This window comes from Coffea eugenioides, chromosome 9 (assembly GCF_003713205.1).
Source record: "Coffea eugenioides isolate CCC68of chromosome 9, Ceug_1.0, whole genome shotgun sequence".
Taxonomy (NCBI): Eukaryota; Viridiplantae; Streptophyta; class Magnoliopsida; order Gentianales; family Rubiaceae; genus Coffea; species Coffea eugenioides.
The window spans coordinates 1735207-1760845 of record NC_040043.1 but is presented as its reverse complement, the minus strand read 5'-3'; the positions used below and the strand labels follow the sequence as shown (position 1 = coordinate 1760845).

The 25639-nt window shown below is 42.4% G+C and overlaps 2 non-coding genes across 2 annotated transcripts; both read right to left on the bottom strand.

Annotated features, from left to right (window-relative positions):
- Positions 1-4410: 4410 nt before the first annotated feature.
- LOC113748555 lies at positions 4411-4517 on the bottom strand. Its single transcript, XR_003464408.1, has one exon. It is a non-coding gene; the product is annotated as a small nucleolar RNA R71 (small nucleolar RNA).
- Positions 4518-12372: 7855 nt separating this feature from the next.
- On the bottom strand, positions 12373-12479 carry LOC113748475. Its single transcript, XR_003464333.1, has one exon. It is a non-coding gene; the product is annotated as a small nucleolar RNA R71 (small nucleolar RNA).
- Between the last annotated feature and the right edge of the window lie 13160 nt (positions 12480-25639).

Here is a 25639-nt window from a genome sequence, read left to right as displayed (position 1 = left end):
CTCTTACTGCTAAACTGCTAATGCTTCCTCCACTTTTGCTTCTCCGCATACTTTTGAGGGGCATGTCCACGAGCCGATCAGTTTGTTCTGGTTGGGTAAAAATTCTTGTATTGGTACTGTATCTGGCAGGGCTTGGAGAAATCTCAACTAGCTGACGTCAAGCAGAAATGCCATCTGATCAGTCATTATACTTTGTAAGTAGCTACAAGGTTGCAATCCTTTTCATAGTCTTTATTGAATCCATGTACTGCATATCATAACAAAATTAGTCAGGAATTACTTTCTTTCATTTGCACATAAATATCGACCTTCTTGACCTTAACAGTTGCAGGGTAAAATGTTGAAGGAGACTGCTTTTTATTTCAAGTTAAGGACTAATCTTTTCCTTAATTATAGATAAATTATCATCTACAAATAAGAAAAGTTCAAAAAAAAATTATCATCTTTTGCTAATCTATAGTGAAGCCAACAGGGACGTCACATGCCATCTCCTCATGTTGAAATTTTGTTCACTAAAAAAAATCAAACTAGATTGTCAAAATGGTAGGCTTGGCTTGAACCTGGCCTTTAGGTCCAAGAAATTAAGGGGTTTGAATTTCCTATGTGTTGGGATGGGTTTGGGTTTCAAAATAGGCTCATTGTGATCATGCATCGAGTTTGGACAACACTAAAAAGGTGCACGTTCTCTCTATTCAGGGACGTCTTAAAGGTGCACGTTCTCTCTGAAATTTATGGTGTCCGAAATCGCGACGCGGTCGTGTTGTATCTGGCAGGGATTGGAGAAATCCCAAATTGCTCAGGTAATGGTATAAGTTTTCCATCACAAGTTATATATATAAAGCCAATGTCATAGACAAAAAATTCGGCTTTTCCATTTTGCCCCTTTCATTTTCAAATTGGATCAATCCAGTCCATATAACTTGTCAAATTTTCCCAAAATGATGCAATCAACCTGTTATTTCTTGGGGCTGTTAAAATTGTTGGGACACCAAAACACTAGCTATCTTTTGCTATCTCGCACCAGGTGATGCTTTTTCCTGATCAATACAAATTTCGCTCCTATTCTTGAATTTTACTTGGAAATTCTTGGCAAGTTGGATTGCGTTTTATTCAACATGAAATTGGCTCTGAATTGCTGTTGGAAATCTCAAAGGGAGAGAAGCAATATAGGAGATGTTTAAGTACCATTGAAGAAGAAGATAAAACTTCAGCTGTTTTTTGGTTAATTTCACAGAGCGGCCTCTGGTAGTCAATGATATTCCCAATTTGAGAGTGAGTCTGAAATTTAAAAACTTTGTGCTGTCGGCGGAATTGAGTCTGAATTTTCAGTAATCTCTATATAGTCACTGAAGGCCTATGGAATAATGTGTTTTTGGCCAACACAATAATCTCATTGTATCCGGAAAGGTTCTCTTTTATAGCCCTTTGTTTGGGATTAATGTTGTCATTTCGAAACGTCAGTTTTGGTAATTAGACTAACACAGTGGCGTGTTGAAATGAATTGCACCCGACCCCCCCCTCCCTCCTCCCAACCCTGCAATTCCCTCTAAATAACAAAAGAAGCCTACTCTAATCCTCTGTTTGATTCCAGGAAATGGGTGAGGAAGATAAAAGTGAATTTCTTTCAACTATTTCTCTGTGGGAATCCAATTTCACTTTTCTCAATGCATTCTTAGAACTAAACAGGGCCTGAATTGTAGCATTAAATCCTGAGCCAGTATTGCTCCATAGTCCATATAAGATTTTTTTTTTTTGTCAGCAACGATACATTTGTATAACCTATGCTATCCTAATCTAGGGGGGAGGGGGAGCCTAAGGAGGCTATGGTAGGGGTTAGTGGTAATACAGACCCAACTAGACCAAGGGAGTGCTATGACACAACCCTTAAATTTTTTTCGCTGCAGGTGAGGGACTTAAGTCCCTTCCTTCCTGGTGGCCACTGAGCCATTGGCCCAGTGCCATATAAGATATCACTTCTTGAAAGTGCCAATAGGAGAGTTACATGCAGCAATAGCATCTTATGCACTATTTCAAAGTGAATTTCTTTGAAACTACTTCTAAGGGAATCATTTGCTTTTCCTCGTAAATTGAAGGAAGACTTGTCGATGATGAGAATGGTCTCTGGACTCTCTGTATATGAAGGAACACTTCAGAGAAAGTTTTAGTCAAACTACGTTGCATAAAATTATACCGGGATTGTGTGAATAAATACAAAAACTATAAGGGAATAAAACGAATATTCATGCAAACTATGAGGAGATTAAATAAATATTATTGATAGGGTGTTAATTGTTAGTAATTTTATTGTTAATTTTCCTTTTTATCCTTGCCAAATATTGCTTTAATTTGCTTTAATTGTCAATATATATTTATATTTGGTATTTGGATATAATTTCAGAAATTGGAGCAGAAACCTCCTGAGAAGATTATTGTGAAGCTTTACACAATTCCGGTGCAAACCAACGAAGAAGAATGGAATTGCATTTGGAAATTCAATTTGGCTAGACAACATATCAAAGTTGGTGGGGACTGCAAATAAGTTGTATTGTCTAAAGTTTGCTTTCTTTGCACATTTGTGGTTTTGCTTTCTTGTTGGTGAACGTGTGCACTTGGTCAAAAAGAAAACCGACAATTGCTTTTGTTTTGAGTGGAATGGAATTGATTATGTAGAGAAATGATGACCTCTTTGGTGGACGTGGGGTGATGTCTCCATTTTGGCTGGTTTTTTTATGTATGAAGACATTAGACGAGAGCTTGAGAAGCTATTAGACTAGTTTTGAGTTTTCTCTCAAAATAAGCTCCGTAGGAGGATAGAGGTAGTTTTTGGTTTTCAGAGGAAGAGTTCTTCCTTCTCTTGTTGTGTGGTGTGCAACTTTTCTGCAAAGAGTCTACGGAGACTCAAGTTTCTTTCTAAATTCTTAGTTAGTTATTTATGTATTTGATTCCAATTAAATTGCGTGGGAATTTTCTTATGAGGAGTGGCTAATTTTCTCATCTAGTCAAGGATCAACGCGAAGATGCAGTCCCAAATATCTGTGAGATCTAATTAATTTTACGTGTTCCTTAATTTGTTAATATTTGTATGTTTTCTATTTCAATTTTCATGGGATTATTTTGTTAATTGGATATCAAGGGCCCGATGTGCAATTTGACTTTTTAATCTCCTGTCAAATTAATCAATTAAATCCGTAATTGTTTAATTGGTTAATATTAGTGACAAATAGTATTTTTACATACTAGGAGAACTTGCAATCTGATTTAAATAACCCTCGTAGCGTGTTATTAATTTGGGTTAGGCTTTTCTAGTTTTTAAGGCAATTAAGAAATTAATTCCTACGGTCGTACCTAGGAGTATTTCCTGATTATGGGTAATCAACGGTCGTATCTTGGTTATCAATAAATTAAGGAAAGGCTGGTCGTTAGAGCTTATCGGCGACTATAACTAACCTGTTAATAAAATTAAGTGAACCTCTTTGCATCAATGATCGGATGAATGGACTGTGTCTGCGTAGTTGTATCCTTGGCTAGAATTTATTTATTATTTATTTAATTGCCATTTACATTCGTATTAATTAATTATTTATTTTTGGTTAAATTGTTTAATTATTTCTAGTTTATTTTGATAAAACTCCCCCGTGTCCCGAACTTGAAAAGAATCGAATTTTTTCCAATCCCTGTGGATTCGACCCTGCTCACTACTATACACAGAAAATTTATTTTTCTCGAGCAGGTATTTATTATTGCACAGGCTCGACACCTGTCAATTTTTAGCGCCGTTGTCGGGGACTGGTGTTAATTATTTGTTTCTTTTTAAGTTCATTTTTTCTGATATTTTTCTAGTTTATGCCTCACTCTTCTCGTACAGGCGAATTAATTTTCGACCCTGAAGTAGAGAAGACCGCGCGTAGAACGAGGAAAGAAACCAGGCGGCTCAGGGAGAAGCAATACGGTATTGCACCTCAGGAACTTGATCCAGAGGTTGAGCCGAAAAATTTGTCTGGTGACAATTCAAGTGATTCAGATCAAGAGGAAGTCATTATGGCAAATGCACGAACACTAAGGGAGTTGGCTGCTCCTGATTTAAATCAGCAGCCCTTGTGCATTACTTTTCCACATTTAAATGATGACACTCCCTTTGAACTAAAATCTGGTCTAATTCATCTCTTGCCATCTTTCCATGGATTACCAGGTGAGGAGCCCTACAAGCACTTGTAAGAGTTTGACGTCGTTTGCAACAGCATGAAACCCCCGGGAATAACAGAAGAGCAAATAAAGATGAGGGTCTTCCCCTTCTCTTTGAAAGATTCCGCGAAAGACTGGCTCTACTACCTACTGCCCGGTAGTATCACCACGTGGGACCAACTGAAAAAAAAATTCTTGGACAAGTACTTTCCGGCATCTCGAGCTGCAAGCTTAAGGAAGGAGATATGTGGCATCAAACAACACCCAAGCGAGTCTCTCTATGAGTACTGGGAGAGGTTTAAGAAACTGTGCACCAAATGCCCTCAGCATCAGATAAGTGAGCAACTGCTCATTCAATATTTCTATGAAGGGTTGCTTTTCAGGGACAGAAGCATAATCGATGCTGCAAGTGGAGGGGCATTGGTGAACAAGACTCCTCGAGGAGCATGGGAGTTGATTGAAGGGATGGCTGAGAACTCACAACAGTTTGGTTCAAGAGAGAACATCCCGACGCGTAGGGTGAATGAGGTAGAAACGTCTTCTATCCAACAGCAGCTCTCCGAATTGACATCTTTCGTAAGACAATTAGCTGTGGGGAGTGCTTCACAAGTCAAAGTGTGTGGGGTGTGCACTGCCGTGGGTCATCCTACGGAAATGTGTCCACTGGTTCAAGAAGAAACTGCAGAACAGGTGAACATGGCTGGCCACGCGCTCGCGCCAAGAAAGCAGTACGACCCGTACTCAAGCACCTACAATCCTGGTTGGAGGGATCACCCCAATCTTAGTTATGGAGGAAATAGGCAGTCTAACTTTGTGCCAAATAGACAGCAAGGACACCAACAACAGTACCATCCTCGCCCACCACCACCACCACCCCCTTCAAACTCAAATCCGTCCATGGAAGAGATGATGAAGCAATTACTTGCTAACCAACAAAAAACGGATTCAGACTTACAAAGCATGAGGAATCAACTGGGACAGGTGCAATCATTGCAAAATCAAATGAATCAAATGGCCATAACGATCAACCGTTTGGAGTCCCAAGTTCAAGGAAAGTTGTCATCTCAACCTGAGGCGAATCCAAAGAATGTAAGTGCAATGACCTTGAGGAGTGGCAAGGAAGTCCAAGGACCTGAACCTGTGATTCCTAAAGACAAGGATGAGGAACGGATTGAGAAAGAATTGGAAGAGGAGGGCAGAGACAACACAAATGTAAAGGTACTCCCGAAACCAATTACTACAGGTAAAGCTAATCCACCTCCCTTTCCTAGCAGGTTAGAAAAATCAAAAAAGCAAGACAGGGAAAAAGAAGTCCTGGAGATCTTTCGCAAGGTGAAAATCAACATACCCCTACTGGATGCAATTAAACAAGTACCCAGATACGCAAAATTTTTGAGGGACCTGTGTGCCAACCGCAAGCTGTTGAAGGGGGATGAACGAGTTATAGTTGGGGAGAATGTTTCAGCAATTCTACAAAGGAAACTTCCACCAAAATGCGGAGATCCAGGTATGTTTACTATTCCTTGTAGGATAGGTAATACTTTGATTGGAAAGGCCATGTTAGACCTGGGAGCCTCAATTAATGTCATGCCAAAGTCCATTTATGCTTCCTTGAATTTAGGCCCTTTGAAAGAGATTGGGATAATAATTCAATTAGCTGACAAGACCAATGCATACCCTGACGGGTTGATTGAGGATGTTTTGGTAAAAATTAATGAATTGATTTTTCCAACTGATTTTTATGTGCTCGACATGGAGGATGAACACTCCCGTGATCCGTCACCTTTGTTGTTAGGTAGACCCTTTTTGAGCACAGCCCGAACCAAAATTGATGTTAATAAGGGTACTTTTTCTATGAAATTTGATGGTGAGATTGTTCACTTTAACATCTTTGAGATCATGAAATATCCATCCGATTCAAATATTGGCTCTGTTTTCTCGGTAAATGTTATTGACCCTGCTATACAGGAAGTTTTTGAAATTGAAGGCAGGGATGAACTAGAGGTTGCTCTGACCAGGCACTTCGAATCCGAAACGACCTCTGGAGTAGAGTTGAGTGAAGAGCTTAAATGCGTAATTGGATCGTTGCAAACGTTACCAACCACGAAGACAAGATATGATCTTGCACCGATTTTCATACCCAAACCTCACCAAAGGTTACTTCCATCTGTGGTGCAGGCACCTGTCTTGGAACTAAAACCGCTGCCGAAACACCTGAAGTATGTATACTTAGGTGAAAGGGAAACACTTCCAGTGATCATCTCAGCGGGTTTATCAAAGGTTCAAGAAGAAAAACTACTTCGAGTTCTTAGAGAACATAAGCAGGCGATAGGATGGATCATCGCCGACATTAAGGGAATTAGCCCTGTGGTATGTATGCACCGAATTCGACTCGAGAAGAATGCTAAACCTATACGGAAAGCTCAACGGAGATTAAATCCTCTCATGATGGAGGTCGTAAAGAAAGAGATTTTAAAGCTGCTGGACGTTGAAATTATATTTGCAATATCAGATAGCCCGTGGGTAAGTCTAGTACAGGTGGTCCCGAAGAAGGCTGGGGTAACAGTGGAATCAAACCAAGAGGGTGAACTCGTACCAATTCGAAAGCCCACCGGATGGCGACAGTGTATCGATTACCGGAAGCTAAACGCCGTCACGAAAAAGGACCATTTTTTCCTCCCTTTCATTGACCAAATGGTAGAGCGATTAGCATGTCGAGCTTACTACTGTTTCTTGGATGGATTTTCAGGTTATTTTCAAATTGCCATAGCACCTGAGGACCAAGAGAAAACTACTTTCACATGCCCATTTGGAACATTTGCATACCGAATGATGCTATTTGGATTGTGCAATGCACCTGCTACCTTTCAAAGATGCATGGTAAGTATCTTTTCAGAATATGTTGAGAAGATTATTGAGGTTTTCATGGACGATTTCAGTGTATATGGTGAAAGTTTTGAAAACTGTCTAGATAACCTGAAATTGATCTTAGTAAGGTGTATAGAAACTAATCTCGTGCTTTATTGGAAAAAATGTCATTTTATGGTTGAACACGGGATAGTTTTGGGTCATGTAGTATCATCTACAGGTATTGAGGTTGATAAGGCAAAAATAGATGTTATATCTACTTTACCTTACCCCGCGAGTGTGCGGGAAGTTCGTTTCTTCTTGGGTCACGCAGGTTTCTATAGAAGGTTCATCAAGGATTTCTCGAAAATTGGAGCACCCTTATTCTATCTTTTACAAAAAGATGTATCCTTCGAATTCGATGAAACATGTAAGGGGGCATTTGATAAGTTAAAGGAGTTATTGACCTCCTCACCTATTATCCAACCCCCTGACTGGAACCTCCCATTTGAGATCATGTGTGATGCCAGCGACTATGCGGTGGGTGCGGTATTGGGTCAAAGAGTGGGAAAGGCAACCCATGCTATCTACTACGCATCTCGAGCCTTGAATGGAGCTCAATTGAACTATTCAACCACTGAAAATGAGCTTTTAGCAGTTCTTTTTGCCTTAGAGAAATTTCGGTCTTATTTACTTAGTGCTAAGGTTATTATTTTTTCTGATCATGCAGCTTTGAGATATTTATTGACAAAGAAAGAGGCAAAACCACGATTGATACGGTGGATATTGTTGTTACAAGAGTTCAACTTGGAGATCCGAGATAAGAAAGGGGCGGAGAACCTGGTAGCAGATCACTTGAGTCGAGTACAAGTCGTCGAAGAGGACCTCCCATTGAGAGAAGCATTCCCCGAGGAGCATTTATTTTCTATTAATTCATCTTTGCCTTGGTATGCAGATATTGTTAATTTTCTAGCCGCTGACAAATTTCCTACAGGATGGCCTAAGGCGAAGAGAGACAAGTTGAGGAGCGATGCAAAGTTCTACATTTGGGATGATCCTTACCTCTGAAAGCGGGGTGCCGATCAAATTATCCGTAAATGTGTAAGTGAAGCTGAATTTCAATCTATTCTAACATATTGTCACTCTTTTGCATGTGGAGGTCATTTTGGACCGAAGAGAACGGCTCGTAAGGTGCTAGAAAGTGGATTTTATTGGCCAACCCTATTCAAGGACGCCTACTCATTTTGTAAGTCATGTGATAAGTGTCAAAGAGTGGGTAATATCTCTCGTAGGGATCAAATGACTCAAACCCCAATGATTTTTGTTGAAATTTTTGACGTTTGGGGTATTGACTTTTGGGTCCTTTTCCGTCGTCCTTTGATTTTTTGTATATATTGCTTGCTGTAGATTATGTTTCGAAGTGGGTGGAAGCAAAGGCCACCCGCACTAATGATTCCAAAGTGGTTGCAGAATTTATCAAGGTTAACATTTTTGTACGCTTTGGGATGCCGCGAGCAATTGTAAGTGATCGGAGTACTCATTTTTGTAACAAGACGATCGCTGTAATTTTTAGGAGATACGGTGTCTTGCACAAAGTCTCTACATCCTATCATCCTCAGACAAATGGTCAAGCGGAAGCATCAAACCGAGAGATCAAGTCGATTCTAGAGAAGATGGTCCGACCCGATAGGAAGGATTGAAGTATGAGACTAGAGGATGCACTATGGGCATATAGGACGGCATATAAGACACCCATTGGCATGTCCCCTTATCGATTGGTATTTGGAAAACCATGTCATCTCCCGGTCGAGTTTGAGCATAGAGCGTTTTGGGCAGTCAAGCAATGCAATATGGATATCGAGGAGGGCGGAATTCAAAGGAAGTTGCAATTACAAGAGTTGGAAGAAATCCGAAATGAAGCATACGAGAATGCAGTGATCTATAAGGAGAAGAACAAGGTATTTCATGACTAAAAGATATCAAGGAAAACATTCGTCTGTGGACAAAAAGTTCTACTATACCACTCCAAATTGAAGTTATTTCCAGGTAAATTACGTTCTCGTTGGATTGGTCCTTTTGTTGTGACTAATGTCTTTCATTATGGTGCAGTGGAAATCCAGAGTTTGAAAACGGAGCAAAAATTTGTGGTGAATGGTCACCGTCTCAAGCCGTATTATGAAGGATTTCCAATTGAACGGGTGGAGATGATGCAACTAAAAAATCCGATTTGCTTAGTTTAAGCAAATTCTGGACTCCGTCTAGCCAAAGACGTTAAAGAAATGCGCTTTTGGGAGGCAACCCAATTTTTTATTTTGTTTGTTTTTATTGTTCAATTCGTTAAATATGTCGTTTCTCACTTGAGTATTGCTTAAATTTGATATTTTCTCTACTATGACCAGGACAGGTGATCATGGCGTGCCCACGCAAGGAGAGCACGCATTAATCTTACAAGTTTCAACTTCAAGGTCAGCGAATGTTTCTAAAACATGGCGTACCCACGCCATGTTGGTAAAATCTCAACATTCCGAAGTGGAATCTTGCCATGCTCACGAGGAGAGGGCACGCGTTAATGTTCCAAAACTGATTCTCCAGGTCAGAGAATGTTTTCTAATCTTGGCGTGCCCACGCCATGTTTGACGAACTAAAATAAAGAAAAAAAATTATTATATTTTATTATTACTTTTGAAAAAAAAAATTTTACAAATAAAATTAATTCAGCAATTAATTTTTTTTTGAAATTTTAATTTGAAAAAAAAATGTAAAAAAAAATTTTTAAAATTAGAAAAATAAAAAAAAGTAAAAATATTTTTCTTTTTAGCCTTCAGTTTTCTTTTCAAAAATTCAAATTTTTACAAAAAAAAAAAAATCAAAATACAATTACTTCCTTTCTTAACATTCGGTTAGTTTTTCAGCAATTCAATTTCCGAATTAAAAAAAAAATGTAAGACCAAAATTTTTTTTTTCCTTTCTTTTTCTCTTTTCTTCTTTTTCTTTCTTTCTTTTTTTTTCTTTCTTTCCTTTCTTTCCTTTTTCTTTCTTCTTCTTCCCTGATTCCTTCTTCTTCCTCGCACACTCCGCCTCGCTCCCTTCTCCTTGCGCGACCTCCACTTGCGCGAGTCACCATGATAGAGCAGTTATTTGGCACATTTCGCATTGTCATCTTGTCCTAATTTTGGCTATTCATGGTGCTAAGAAATGAAATTTCACTCATATTTGATATTTGTGTGAATTGTAGGTGGTTAGTATTAAAAATGATATCTTGAAGTAAATTTCCAGACGACCTTTCATTTCAGGGCGTGGCCACGTCAGACAAGGTAGACGTTACCGAAAAGCCGGACCCCTGTCCACGTGAACCTGAAGCGTGGGATCAGCGCCCCTTAGGCAAAAGCCTCCTCCTGGGAGGAATACTACGTGCGGCGGCTATAAAGAAGAAGAAAAAAAACGAGATTGAGGAATAAAGACATTAGCTTTAGTTTTCTTTTTTCTACTTTTTGGTCAGAGGCCTTTTGGCCTTTTTCTTGGCTTTTGTTGTTCTTCGGCAGCAATTAGATTAGCTTTTCGTCTCTTTTTTCCTTGCGGTCAGACATTGGAGATTTTTTTTGTTGGCTTTCGGCCTGGTACAGCTGAGACGTTTCTGCTTCTACTCTTGCTCCGGATAATATTTCATAGGACTTTTCTTGTACCAGCGGCTTCAGCGTAGACGCGAAATAAGAAAAACTGTTCCTTCATTGTTTCACCTTTCCAATTCTTCGGCAATTAATTGAATGCATTCAATTAAATCACGCTGGATTGACACGATGAGGAGCGGCTAATTTTCTCCTCTACCCAAAGGTTGACGCGAGGGCGCGGTCCATAATATCTGTGAGATCTAATCGAATCTTCATTATTTCTTCCAATTTATTGCTATTCGCGCGTTTCCTGAATTAATTATTCATGGGTATTTTATTAATTGAATATCAACGGCCGGATTTTTGATTGAATTTAATAGCCTACTGCCACGCTAATTAAATAGAATCCGTAATTGTTCATTTAGTTAACACCTTGTGGCAACCACCATAATTGGCTTTATGATGGGGAAGCGTAAGATCTAACTTAAATAAATCCTCTTAGCGTGTTTATTAGTTAGGGTTGGATTTTTCTATCTTTAATGCAATTGGGTAATTAAATTCCTACGGTCGTACCTAGGGTTGTTATCCGGTTAGAGAAGCAGTCAATGGTCGTACCTTGACTGTCGAAAAGGTAAGGAAGAACTGGTTGTCAGAGCTTGTTGATAACTATAACCAACCTAGTGACGAATGGATGGAATATCCTTGCATCGATGATCATTTAATTGGACCGTGCCTGAGCAGTTGATCCTTTGGGTAGAATTATATTAATTGCTATTTTTAGAAAATTATACTTGTTGAGTTAGCTCTTGAATTTTATTTATTTCATTTTTATTTTCATCCCATTAATTATTCCCCGATTTTATTCTATTGAATTGGAAAGAAATAATTTCCTACCCGCTCCCTGTGGAATCGACCCTACTTGCCATTGTATGCAAAACTAATATTTTTATAGACAAATCTGGTATATCGGATCAAGCAAACTCTTCGGGAACATGGTGAATCAAGTAACCCATTGCACACCTAGGGTCCCTGCTCCAGTACTTGGATTTGTTCTATATTAATTGTGGTGGTAACTAGGACTTTTTAGTAATTATTATTGCACAGGTTCGGCACCTGTCAATTTTTGGCGCCGTTGTAGGGGAGCTGGCGTTTGGATTATTTGTTTCTTTTCAAAATTCAGTTTTCATTTTTATTTTATTCTTCTTGGTATTTTTGCTAGTTTATGTCCCGTTCTTCTCACACAGGTGAATTGATATACGACCCTGAGATTGTGAAGGCAGCGCGTAGGCGGAGGCAAGAGACGAAGAGACGAAAAGAAAGGCACTCGTTTATTGCAAACGAGTCAATAGAAGATGAAGTAAGCATGGCCAACACCCAAACATTAAGGGAGCTTGCCGCCCCGGGGTTGACTCACCAACCCCTGTGCATCACATTCCCCACTTTGACTGAGAATATCGCCTTCGAGCTGAAGTCGGGGTTGATTCACCTCCTACCTTCGTTCCACGGTCTTTCTGGGGAAGAACCCCACAAACATGTCAAGGAGTTCGAGATAGTTTGCTCTAACATGAAACCTCCTGGGGTCACTGAGGAGCAGATAAGACTTAGAGCTTTCCCCTTCTCTCTCAAGGATGCAGCAAAAGATTGGCTATACTACCTACCAGCGGGTAGTATTACCACATGGGCACAGTTGAAAAAGAAATTTTTGGAAAAATTCTTCCCTGCATCCCCGGCTGCGAGTTTGAGGAAGGAGATCTGCAGCATTAAGCAGTATCCCGGGGAGTCCTTATATGATTATTGGGAAAGGTTCAATAAGTTGTGCACTAAATGTCCACAGTATCAAATTAGTGAACAACTATTGATCCAATATTTTTATGAGGGACTCCAGTCGTCCGACAGGAGTATCATTGATGCTGCAAGCGGGGGAGCACTGGCAAATAAGACCCCGAGGGAAGCATGGCTGCTCATTGAAGCTATGGCAGAGAATTCTCAACAGTTTGGCTTCCGTGAGAGTAACCCTACCCGCAGGGTTAACGAAGTGGAGTCGACATCTATTCAGCAACAGTTGTTGGAGCTAACATCAGTTGTTCGACAATTAGTTGTGGGGAATGTGCCCCAAGTAAAGGCTTGTGGAATCTGCACAAATGTGGGCCACCCTACTGACTCATGCCCTATGTTGCAAGAGGATGGGGCTGAACAAGTGAACATCGCTGGAGGCGTTCCCGCGCCTCGTAGACAGTACGATCCATACTCCAACACGTACAATCCGGGTTGGAGAGATCACCCCAATTTCAGCTATGGTAATAGGCCACAAAATGCATTCTCCAATCGTCTATCAGGGTTTCAGCAACCATAACAACCGAAACCCCAACCTTCATCTTCCAACACAGGGAGTTCTTTGGAGGATATTGTCAAAAGTCTGGCTACTACTACCTCCCAGATCCAACAGGAGACTAGACAGATCCAGCAGGAGACCAGATTATTGACCTCGAATATGGCTCAATTCCAGCAGGACACCAAAGCAGGCATGAAAGACATGGAGACTCACATGAGTCAAATGGCAACTGCCATTGATCGCCTGGAGTCCCACGTCTATGGAAAATTGCCATCGCAACCTGAGGCAAACCCCCGAAATGTAAGTGCCATGACATTAAGAAATGGCAAGGAAGTGGAGGAGCCAAAGGTCACGAACTTGAAGAGTAAAAGTGAAGACGAGATCGAGAAGGAGATAGAGGAAGAAGGACACATTCGTGGAGCTCCTGAGGTAACTCATACACCATCAATACCCGTTAAATCTAATTTACCCCCTTTTCCATGCAGGTTGGCAAAGACGAAAAAGGCAGAGAAGGAAAAAGAGATCCTGGATGTATTCAAGAAAGTGGAAATCAACATCCCCTTGTTGGAAGCAATTAAGCAAGTGCCGAAGTACGCGAAATTTCTCAAGGACTTATGCACCCATAAGAGGAAATTGAGAGGGGATGAAAGAGTAGCGGTGGGAGAAAACGTATCAGCCATGCTCCAAAGAAAGCTTCCACCCAAGTGTGGAGATCCAGGTATGTTCACGATCCCGTGCAAAATAGGAAATACCTCGATTAGAAAAGCAATGTTAGATTTGGGGGCGTGAATTAATGTGATGCCAAAGACCATTTTTGCTTCCCTGAACCTTGGGCCACTAAAAGAAACAGCCATCATAATCCAACTAGCTGATCGCATAAATGGTTATCCAGAGGGGCTAGTTGAGGATGTTTTGGTTCAGGTTAATGAATTAGTTTTTCCTGCAGACTTTTATATCTTGGACATGGGAGATGAAAAATCATTAAACCCGTCACCTATCTTGTTAGGTAGACCGTTTCTTAGCACTGCCAGGACTAAAATAGATGTGAATGAGGGTACTTTATCAATGAAATTTGATGGTGAAACTGTGAATTTTAATATTTTTGAGGCAATGAAGTATCCAGAGGAATCTAACTCAGTCTTCGCTTTGAGTGTTATTGAGCCGTTTGTGCAGGAAACTTTTGAATTGGATGGTGAAGATGCATTAGAAGTGGCCCTAACCAAGCATCTTGAGTTGGGTGTGACTCTTGATGTGGACATGAGGGATGAGCTACACCACACAGTTGAAGCCCTGCACTCACTTCCAACCGTATCTCCAAGGCACGAGCTTACTTCTCCTTTTGTGCCAGAGGCTCAGACAAAGTCGCTTCCTTCAGTTGTGCGGGCACCGGAGTTAGAGCTCAAACCCCTCCCGAAGCATTTGAAGTATGTATTCCTAGGAGACAAAGAGACACTTCCTGTGATTATCTCTGCTCATCTGTCTCCAAGTCAGGAGGAAAGACTGGTGCGACTCCTTAGAGATCACAAGGAGGCAATCGGGTGGAGCATAACCGATATAAAAGAGATAAGCCCGTCCTTGTGCATGCATCGGATAAGACTCGAGGATGATGCAAAATCGGTGAGGCAAGCACAGCGAAGACTGAATCCCTTAATGATGGAGGTTGTGAAGAACGAGATACTCAAGCTCCTGGAGGTAGGGATCATCTTCACCATTTCAGACAGTCCCTGGCTGAGCCCAATTCAGGTGGTCCCGAAGAAAGCGGGAGTAACCGTAGAGGAGAACCAGGAGGGTGACATGGTTCCGGTTAGGAAAGCTACTGGCTGGCGTCAGTGCATCGACTACCGGAGGCTAAATTCTGTGACTAAAAAGGACTATTTCCCCCTCTCTTTTATTGATTAGATGGTAGAACGATTAGCGGGTCGTGTTTACTATTGTTTCTTGGATGGCTTTTCAGGTTACTTTCAGATCGCGATAGCACCAGAAGACCAGGAAAAGACTACATTCACATGCCCATTCGGTACATTCGCTTACCGCCGGATGCCTTTCGGTCTCTGCAATGCTCCAGCAACCTTTCAAAGGTGTATGGTAAGTATTTTCTCCGAGTATGTAGAAAAAATTATTGAGGTGTTCATGGATGATTTTAGTGTATACGGGAATAGTTTTGATGAATGTCTTGATAATTTAGCTCTGATTTTAAAAAGATGCATAGAGACGAATTTGGTTCTTAACTGGGAGAAGTGTCACTTTATGGTAGAACATGGCATTGTCTTAAGGCACGTTGTGTCGGCTAAGGGGATAGATGTAGACAAACCTAAAATAGATCTTATTTCTGATCTGCCTTACCCCGTTTGTGTACGGGAAGTACGTTCCTTTTAGGCCATGCAGGATTTTACAGGAGGTTCATTAAGGATTTCTCAAAGATTGGAGCACCCCTGTTCAAGTTGCTGTAAAAGGATGTGATATTTGATTTCACCAATGAATGCAAGGTGGCTTTTGATAAACTAAAGGAATCGCTAACATCGCCGCCTGTCATTCAACTCCCGGATTGGAGCCTTCCGTTTGAAATCATGTGCGATGCGAGCGATTATGCCGTGGGAGCCGTGTTGGGGCAAAGGATAGGAAAAGCGGCACACGCAATCTACTATGCATCGAGAGCATTAAGTGGAGCCCAACTAAATTACTCCACGACGGAGAAAGAACTATTAGCAGTGGTTTTTGCACTAGAAAATTTTAAGTCATATTTATTGGGTGTAAAAGTAATTGTTTTCTCTGATCATGCAACCTTGAGGTACCTGCTGGCGAAGAAGGATGCAAAACCGAGGTTGATCAGGTGGATCTTGCTCCTACAGGAGTTCGATCTAGAGATCAAGGACAAGAGCGGGGCCGAGAATTTGGTGGCTGACCATTTGAGCCGGTTGCTCACGAATCAAGAGGATCTACCGTTGAGAGAATCATTTCCTGAGGAGCAATTATTAGCCATGGATTCGTCAATACCTTGGTACGCTGATATTATCAATTTTTTGGTAACGAATCAATTGCCTGCAGGTTGGTCAAAAGCTAAGAGGGAAAAATTGAAGAGTGATGCCAAACACTATATCTGGGATGACCCGTACCTGTGGAGGCAATGCGCGGACCAAATGGTAAGAAGGTGTGTGAGTGCCAGTGAGTTCCAGTCTATTTTGGCCTTTAGTCATTCATTTGCATGTGGAGGGCATTTTGGTCCAAGGCAGGCGGCTCGTAAGGTGTTAGAAAGTGATTTCTATTGGCCTACTCTTTTTAAGGATGCATATTTGTTCTGCAAATCTTGTGATAAGTGTCAAAGGGTGGGGAATATCTCTCGTAGAGACCAAATGAGTTAAACCCCCATATTATTTGTTGAAATTTTTGATGTCTGGGGCATAGATTTCATGGGTCCCTTTCCCTCATCCTTTGATTTTCTATACATTATGCTTGCTGTCGATTATGTTTCCAAATGGGTGGAGGCGAAGGCCACCCGGACTAATAATTCGAGAGTGGTTGCAGAGTTTATAAAATCTAACATTTTTGTTCGTTTTGGAATGCCGAGAGCTATAGTGAGTGACAGGGGCACCCATTTTTGCAATAAGACAATCACTGCATTGTTTCGTAAGTATGGCGTGCTCCATAAAGTGTCTACTCCATATCATCCGCAGACGAACGGTCAGGCCAAAATATCGAATAGGGAAGTTAAGTCAATCTTGGAGAAGATGGTACGGCCTGATAGGAAAGACTGGAGCTTGAAGCTGGAAGATGCTCTCTGGGCTTACCGCACCGCATACAAAACACCAATTGGGATGTCCCCATATAGGTTAGTCTTTGGTAAGCCGTGTCACCTCCCAGTGAAATTTGAACACCGAGCGTTCTGGGCGCTTAAACAGTGTAACATGGACCTTATGGAGGCCGGAGGGCATAGGAAGCTCCAATTGCAAGAGTTGGAGGAGCTAAGGCATGAAGCCTATGAGAACGCCGCAATTTATAAGGAGAAAAGCAAAATTTTTCATGACCAACAAGTCTCAAGGAAGTCATTTGTCGTAGGGCAAAAAGTCTTACTCTATCACTCGAGACTTAAGCTTTTTCCTGGTAAGCTGCGTTCCCGTTGGATTGGTCCATTTGTTGTTTCTAATATTTTTCATTTTGGTGCAGTGGAAATCCAAAGTCTTAAGACAGAGAAAAGGTTCGTAGTCAATGGTCACCGTCTAAAGCCTTATTATGAAGGGTTTAATAGTGAGCAAGTGGAGGTTCTATTCCTTGATAATCCAAGTGGTGAAGTCTAAACAATTGAAGGCCATGTCTACCCAAAAATATTAAAGAAAGGCGCTGCTTGGGAGGCAACCCAAGGATTACAGTATTAGTGGTGATCATTCTTCATTACTCCGCGATTTTTCAGTTTTATTTTGATGTTTTGATTGTTTTTGTAGTGACAGACAGAAGAATAGGTGTTCCAAGGCGTGCCCACGCCTTGAAAGAAAAAGAAAAAGAAAAAAAAAACTTTTGAGCATCGTTAGGATGCGATGGTCAGAAGACTATGAGCTCCAAGGCGTGGCCGCGCCTTGACAAAAAAAAAATCGTTTGAGTATCCTTAGGATGCGATGGACAGAAGACCAGGTCCTCCAAGGCGTGCCCACGCCTTCCAACCCTTCCGCTAGCGAAAGTCAAAAAAAAATAATAATAATAAAAAATAATAATAATTTTGACCAGGACCCTATTCTTCCACTTTTCCTTCTTCTTTGACCGGTCTTGGCCTTTTTCCTCCAAATTTTTTTTGGCTCCGCTGCAACAACTTCTTCTCCCTGTTTTGGTCAAGTCGTCGCCGCCACCTCCGAAGATTTGCAGCCCGCCGCCGCCGTCACCCGCCTCTGCCTCTGCAGCGCCGCGCAGCCCCGACCTAGCGTCGCACCACCACGCCCAGAGCCGTGCGCGAGCACACCGCGCGCCTCAGTCCGCGAGACCTGCCGCACCAAGGCCTCGCCAGCGCGCCAGCCTCCCTGCCCCGCGCGCCCCGCAGGCGCGCTGACTTCCGCCCTATGCACGCGACTACCCCCAGCAGGCCGCAAGCCCCAAGCGCGCAGCCACCTCTTCCCGCGCGCGGGTGCGCTGACTTCCGCCCTATGCACGCGACTACCCCCAGCAGGCCGCAAGCCCCAAGCGCACAGCCACCTCTTACCGCGCGCTGACTTCCGCCTCCCTCAGCGCGAGACCAGCACCTGTTGGCGCGCGACCCGCAAGCCCAAGCTCGTGACCTCCTGCCACGCATGACGCCGACCCGAGTCCAGCCGCGCGCGGGCTTTCTCCCCTGCGCAGCACAGCAGCGCGCGACCCAGCAGGCGAGGTCTTCTTCCAATTGCGACCTGAGCGCCCAACCGCAAGCCAGCGGGGTGCGCCTCTACTCGGCCAGCCACCAATCCGCAGCGTCCCCAGTGGCCGTGCGGCCGTCGCTACCACGGTCTCTTCCAGTTGAAGAAAAAAAATATAATGGTACCCCTACTTCTCTCATCTTGCACTGGTGACTGAATTTTGAAATTCTTGGTGATTAATCCTCGTTCCTGGTTGGGCTGAAATAACTGTTAGTTTAATCGGAGGGCAGTTTGATTGTTGTCTGAAAGTGGGAGACATCATATCTGCTTTTCATTGATTATCGATTTGGGATACATTTGTGGGCTCTGGTGCTTCTGATATTGACTATTATTGACTGCTAGTGCAATTTTTGAGGTGTTGGTGCTGTTTTCTCTATTGTTGTCTACCACGTGACGCCAATGGGGATTTCTTGTGCTTGTTGACTTGTCGTTGGCTGTTGGGGTAATTGTGTTCCCTCTTTGCTATTGGACGACTGCAGTTGAATATTAACTGTTAATTGTGGTCCCCTGTTTGCTTTTGGGTAATTGATTAACTGTCTCTGGGCGGATTTACACCTTGCCTGTGGTATCCGGATGCCTCCGAAACAGGCGACAACTGCTGGGCCATCTGGGTCCCAACCTCGTAAGAGGCGAGCACCGGTTCAACCCCCCATTCGGTCCCGTTTGGGCCTGAATAAGAACACTATGTCTCCTGGGGAATGGGGGGAACCGATCACGAACCTTACAAGGCCGTAACAGGATCGGTTCAATAACTTGGTCCACCGTCCTTTTGCTCCCTGTAAGTGTTTCCACGCCCCAACCCTGGACCATTTGCGAATTGCACGAGAAGTTGAACAGTTGTTCTCGGCAATAGGTTGGCAGAAGTATCTGACCATTGATTATCCTACGTTTGAGGAGTTGTGTTGCGAATTCTTTTCCACTTTCGAGTTCATCGTCAATGAATTCATCACTCTAGATGAACCGGAGATTATTAAATTTCGATTAAGAGGGACTGAGTATGGTATGTCCATTAATGAGTTTAATCTGACTTTGGGGTTTGTTGGTGAGGGTACCATTGCTTCCGGAGCTTATATAAACAGTGCGTGTGACTACACCCGACCGTTTTTGACTGACTACATTGACATTTGGAGGGAGTGGTCCACTGATCGTCAGCTTTACAATCCAAGTCAGTCCAAGGCCTCTCATCTGAAGGATCCGGTATTGAAGGTCATCCACAGGTTCCTGGCTATCAATTTCTCGGGGCGGAAAGATTCTTCCGGCACTCTTACCAAGGCGGAATTTTATTTCCTTTGGTGCATGCGCAACAAAGTACCGGTTAATTTTGGGTGTTGGGTGGCCACTCAAATGCAATCGGTCATTCAAAAGCGCAATAAACCAATTATTCTGGGCTCACTCATTACCCACTTGGCCATTCGATTGGGATTGCTTGACCTCGACAAAGAGCACAACTTCGCTCTAGTTCGGGAAATTGAGCCTCTGGATTTGCGCAGTTTGGAGCGGATGGGGATTATTTATAAGGTGGGAGATGCCTATCAGTTTACGCCCCCTGGCGAGGGCGGGCCACGGTCTCGGGTGCCTCCGACTGCACCCTCCACTGACTCTCCACCCCATCCGGATCAGGCAGGTCCGTCCTCCTCTCATACTCCTCCTGTTTGGGATCCCCGCTACCAGAACCTCCAGGATTCCGTTGATGAGCTAGCCACCCAGGTGTCGAGATTAGATGGCCGTCTTGCGGCGCTACAGGTATTCGCCCGTATTCAAACAGAAAATCAAGCAGCTTTCTATGCTCATATTGGATTCCGACCGCCACATCCTCCGCCTCCTTAGGCTCTCGCTGCACCGCTCCAGTAGTCAGGGAAGTTTTGCTCCATTTTTCTCTGCACTTTATTTCTCCTTGCTACATTGGGGGCAATGTAGGTTTTAGGTGTGGGGGGGATGGTTAGTAAGTATTTCTCTCTATTCAAGGAAAAAAAGGGGGTAGTTAGTTGACTTTTTATTTGCTATGATGAATTTTACAATCACAGTGCTTGGGTGTGTGGTTAATTATACTAGCTATGCATTTTGGTTTTCCTTGACAGTGTTGTTAAATGTGGATATGCTGGACTTTACCCATTCCTGAAACTTTTGAGAGCTTTTAAGCCTTATATGAGCACATTATTCTTGTTTGCTCTATTTTTGTTTGATTGAGTGGGTATCACACATGGTATTGGCATTCTAGAACTTGCTAGTTTATACATGTCGAGATCACATTTTTGTTGAATTAGATGCATTTGAAATGATAAGGGCAGTTAGGATTTAACCCTCTTTAGTTATCTAAAAAAAAACCAAGCCCTCATCTTATCTCCCAATAGTGAACCAATTTGAGCTTTTATCCCTCTCTTTGTTTGTTAGCCGTATTGGATAATTCATGACCTTTTTAGACTCTTTTGTCCAACCTTGTATCATTAAGCGATGTCTGAAATTCATTACTTGTGCAAGGTAAATGAATCTGTGGTGGCAAGTGTTATCAAAAAGATGCTGTATGGTGCTGTTTCTGTACATCTGAGATCGAAAGAAAAGAAAAAAAAAGAGAGGGGCTCGTGAACAGAAGACTCCAACCTACAAGGCGTGCCCAAGCCTTGCAAGCCGTCTTGTAAAAAAAAAAAAAAAAAAAAAAAATTTCGCGACACTTGCACAGTGTGTACAGCAAATGAAAACTGCCTTGTTTGTGGAACTCCTCCGGTAAAGCACTATGGTTATATGATGGGTTTCAGACATTCTCTTGACTCAATATCCCCTATTCTTACCTTCTTATCCCACCTTTCACCTGAACCCCATTACAACCCCATCGAAGTCCCTTTGATTTATGTATTTGGTTCACTTTTGGAGTGGTGGAGATGTGATAAATGTGCAAGCCTATGGTAATGGCATTTCGTGATGTTGATTTGAGCGTTCCTAGTATTCATATATTTTCTCTGACTTACAACCTGTCCGGTGTATTCTCATTTAGGCGACACTGTCAGGGATCTGAGGTACTTGTGTTAGTATAGCTTATTGCATGACCTTTGCTCTCTCGGTTGCACTTCTGAGCTCCGAAATGCTTGAGGGCAAGCATTGTCTAGGTGTGGGGGGATTTGATAAAGCAGTTATTTGGCACATTTTGCATTGTCATCTTGTCCTAATTTTGGCTATTCATGGTGCTAAGAAATGGAATTTCACTCATATTTGATATTTGTGTGAATTGTAGGTGGTTAGCATTAAAAATGATATCTTGAGGTAAATTTCCAGAAGACCTTTCATTTCAGGGCGTGGCCACGCCAGACAAGATAGACGTTACCGAAAAGCCGGACCCCGGTCCACGTGAACCTGAAGCGTGGGATCAGTGCCCCTTAGGCAAAAGCCTCCTCCTGGGAGGAATACTACGTGCGGCGGCTATAAAGAAGAAGAAAAAAAACGAGATTGAGGAATCAAGACCTTAGCTTTAGTTTTCTTTTTTCTACTTTTTGGTCAGAGGCCTTTTGGCCTTTTTCTTGGCTTTTGTTGTTCTTCGGCCGCAATTAGATTAGCTTTTCGTCTCTTTTTTCCTCGCGGTCAGACATTGGAGATTTTTGTTATTGGCTTTCGGCCTGGTACAGCTGAGACGTTTCTGCTTCTACTCTTGCTCCGGATAATATTTCATAGGACTTTTCTTGTACCAGCGGCTTCAGTGTAGACGCGAAATAAGAAAAACTGTTCCTTCATTGTTTCACCTTTCCAATTCTTCGGCAATTAATTGAATGAATTCAATTAAATCACGCTGGATTGACACGATGAGGAGCGGCTAATTTTCTCCTATACCCAAAGGTTGATGCGAGGGCGCGGTCCATAATATCTGTGAGATCTAATCGAATCTTCATTATTTCTTCCAATTTATTGCTATTCGTACGTTTCCTGAATTAATTGTTCATGGGTATTTTATTAATTGAATATCAACAGCCGGGTTTTTGATTGAATTTAATAGCCTACTGCCATGCTAATTAAATAGAATCCGTAATTGTTCATTTAGTTAACACCTTGTGGCAACCACCATTATTGGCTTTATGATGGGGAAGCGTAAGATCTAACTTAAATAAATCCTTTTAGCGTATTTATTGGTTAGGGTTGGGTTCTTCTAACTTTAATGCAATTGGGTAATTAAATTCCCACGGTCGTACCTAGGGTTGTTATCCGGTTAGAGAAGCAGTCAATGGTCGTACCTTGACTGTCGAAAAGGTAAGGAAGAACTGGTTGTCAGAGCTTGTTGATAACTATAACCAACCTAGTGACGAATGGATGGAATATCCTTGCATCGATGATCATTTAATTGGATCGTGCCTGAGCAGTTGATCCTTTGGGTAGAATTATATTAATTGCTATTTTTAGGAAATTATACTTGTTGAGTTAGCTCTTGAATTTTATTTATTTTATTTTTATTTTCATCCCATTAATTATCCCCCATTTTTTTATTGATTTGGAAAGAAATAATTTCCTACCCGCTCCCTGTGGAATCGACCCTACTTGCCATTGTACGCAAAATTAATATTTTTATAGACAAATCTGGTATATCGGATCAAGCAAACTCTTCGGGAACAGGGTGAATCAAGTAACCCATTGCACACCTAGGGTCCCTGCTCCAATACTTGGATTTGTTCTATATTAATTGTGGTGGTAACTAGGACTTTTTAGTAATTATTATTGCACAGGTTAGGCACCTGTCACACCACCAGCCCACGTCCACCAGCAGCTCGCCTCATCTTCTCTCTCTCTGCTTGGTTCTCTACCACAACAATCTTCCTTCTCTGCCGCGACCCACAGACTGCCGCCAACGTCTCTCTCTATCACTTCGCCACCAGCTCCAGAGCACCCAGCGCGCGACCATTGTGCGATTGTCCAGCCGCCTCCCTCTCCTCCTTGACCACGCCACTACCTCCTGCTTAGCTCACCTCGCACAACCACCCGCCATAACCTCGCACGCGACTTCAGCTTTAATACCACCTGTGCGCCACCAGCAGCCAATGCTGCTGTCCACCTTCAAGCTCCACCTCTACCCTCGACCAATACCTCCTCTCCACCAGCTCTCCTTGCGCGACTTGCGCGAGCCACCACCAGCCCACACCAACTCCAAACACGACCAGCTAGCCCCCGCCTCTGCGCAACAGCTCCAGCTCTCCCACTGTCGCAGCCACCATCCGCAACCCAGCTGCTGCCACCTCCCTCTACTCGCTCACTCTTCTCTCTCTCTTTTACAACGCACGCCGCTGCTCACCACCAGCTCTCCTCCACGCCGCGCGCAACTCCAACAGCACCGCCGCTGCCTGTTGCTTTCTCCATCGCCGCCAGCTCCAAGCTCCACATTCCTCGCGCGCTCCGCCACGCCCACAGTCCGCAACCCCAGCTTCCTCTCCACCGCGTCAGCTTCTCCTCTTCGGACCAGCTACCAGCCGCGACCGAAGCTGCTGCCCACTTAACTCGCCGTCACCACCTGCCAATTTTTGACAGGTGGAGGTATTGCTATTTCTCCATCGATTAGTACTTTCCAGGATCTTAAATTGCTGGAATTTGTATTTTTCTTTCTTTCTTTCTTGGGTCTTCTGATTGATAAAGGCAGGAGGTGACTTGGGGATTTTCTGGGGTTAATTTTGGGTCTTCTGAATAGTGTTTGGACTACTTGAGGCTTTTATTTCATCTGTGGGGATTAAATTTGACGTCTCTTGTGTCAGTTCATTTATTTGAGAATTGAAGGGGTGGTTTGAGAGTTACTTGTTACTTGGGTCCCATTTTAATTTCTGTTATTTTGTGGTCTTGATTGGTGTGTTTGGATTTATCAACGCTTTGGGTTGGTCATTTGAGTTGTTTCTTAATTGTGGGTAGCTCCTTCCTGCATTTGTTTGTTGATTTGAATAGTTATTGCGGTTGGTTGAGTGTGTAATTAACTGTCCAATTGGAAACATTTATTGAGATTTTGAGTGGTATTGTGTTTAATTGCTGAAATTTGATGATTTATTTAGACATTAACACTGCTCATAGTTTGTTCGAGTGAAATTGGATGGATGTCCTTTGCCCTTTTTAGTTTAATTGTTGCATTGTTTGGGATTGTTTTCTGGCATTGATTGAACTGGTGAGCATTAATTGGGCCTCAAATTGAGACATCTTTCGACCTTTAGTTGGTCATTTCTGGGTTTGTTTGTTGAATTAGGAGGCGGCTGTGACGCTTGCTTATTGTAGTTGGATTGCCTCTCATTACCTTGCTGCAAATATTCTATCCATTTATTTCAATTGCTAGGTATTATTGGGGTATTTGGATAGCCTGTGGGGCCTAAATTGTGCATTTTGTGTTTTAAATTGACTAATATTACTATTGTTATTGCTTTGAATTTGTTGGTTCTAACTTTTGTTGGAAATTGTTGTCTGTTGTTAATAGGAGTGATATTTGAAAAAATGGTGACCCCGGCCCTTCGACCTCCGCTCCACCTCCTCCAACCCCAAGGACTGATGACTGGCACCAACTCCAGATGCGAGTTCAGAAACTAGAGGCTCAGGTAACCAATATTGATGCGAATGTGCATAGCATGGCGCAGAATTTGGCGGCGTTTATGCACCACATGGGTGTTGAACCTCAACTTCCGCCTAACCCGCCGCTGTTTTGACAACTTCAGGGGAGTTTCGTTGCCCTTCTTCTTACTTTTACTGTTTAATTGTCACATTGAGGGCAATGTGTGCTTTAAGTGTGGGGGGAGATTTGGATTTGATTGGAGTTTCTTTAAATTGTTGTTTTTCTTATTCTTGTCTTGATGAATAAATGTGGCAACTCACTCTTCTGTTGCTGGTTGTGATTTATCCCATGAATTTTGTTTAGATGGCAAGTAAAAGCATATTGCCTTGGTGAATATCTTGAGTTTAATGACTTGGTGCAAATTGTGGTTAACTTGTTTAGGCAATATAAATATTTTACTAGTAATTGTTGTGTGGATTGGGCGATTGTTGATCTCAGTTCTCCATGTTAGGAGATGACGTAGGCTATGATCTTTAATTATCTGATATTCTGGTGCTTTAATTGTGATTAATAAATGACCCTACTCCGCTAGTGTCGTCACTCAGTAACCGGGAGTCTTCACCACAAGTGTCGACTTTCGCGTCAAAAAGTGGCTATATCTATGAGTAGTTAGTCCTGAAGCTGTGAAGAGTTGAGTAACTGGGCTCTTTCATCTAAAAATGTCAAAGTTCACGTCAAAAGACTTGAATAGCTTGGGACTGAGCATTTATTGAAAAAAAAAAGAAAAAAAATAAATAGAAAAAAAAAT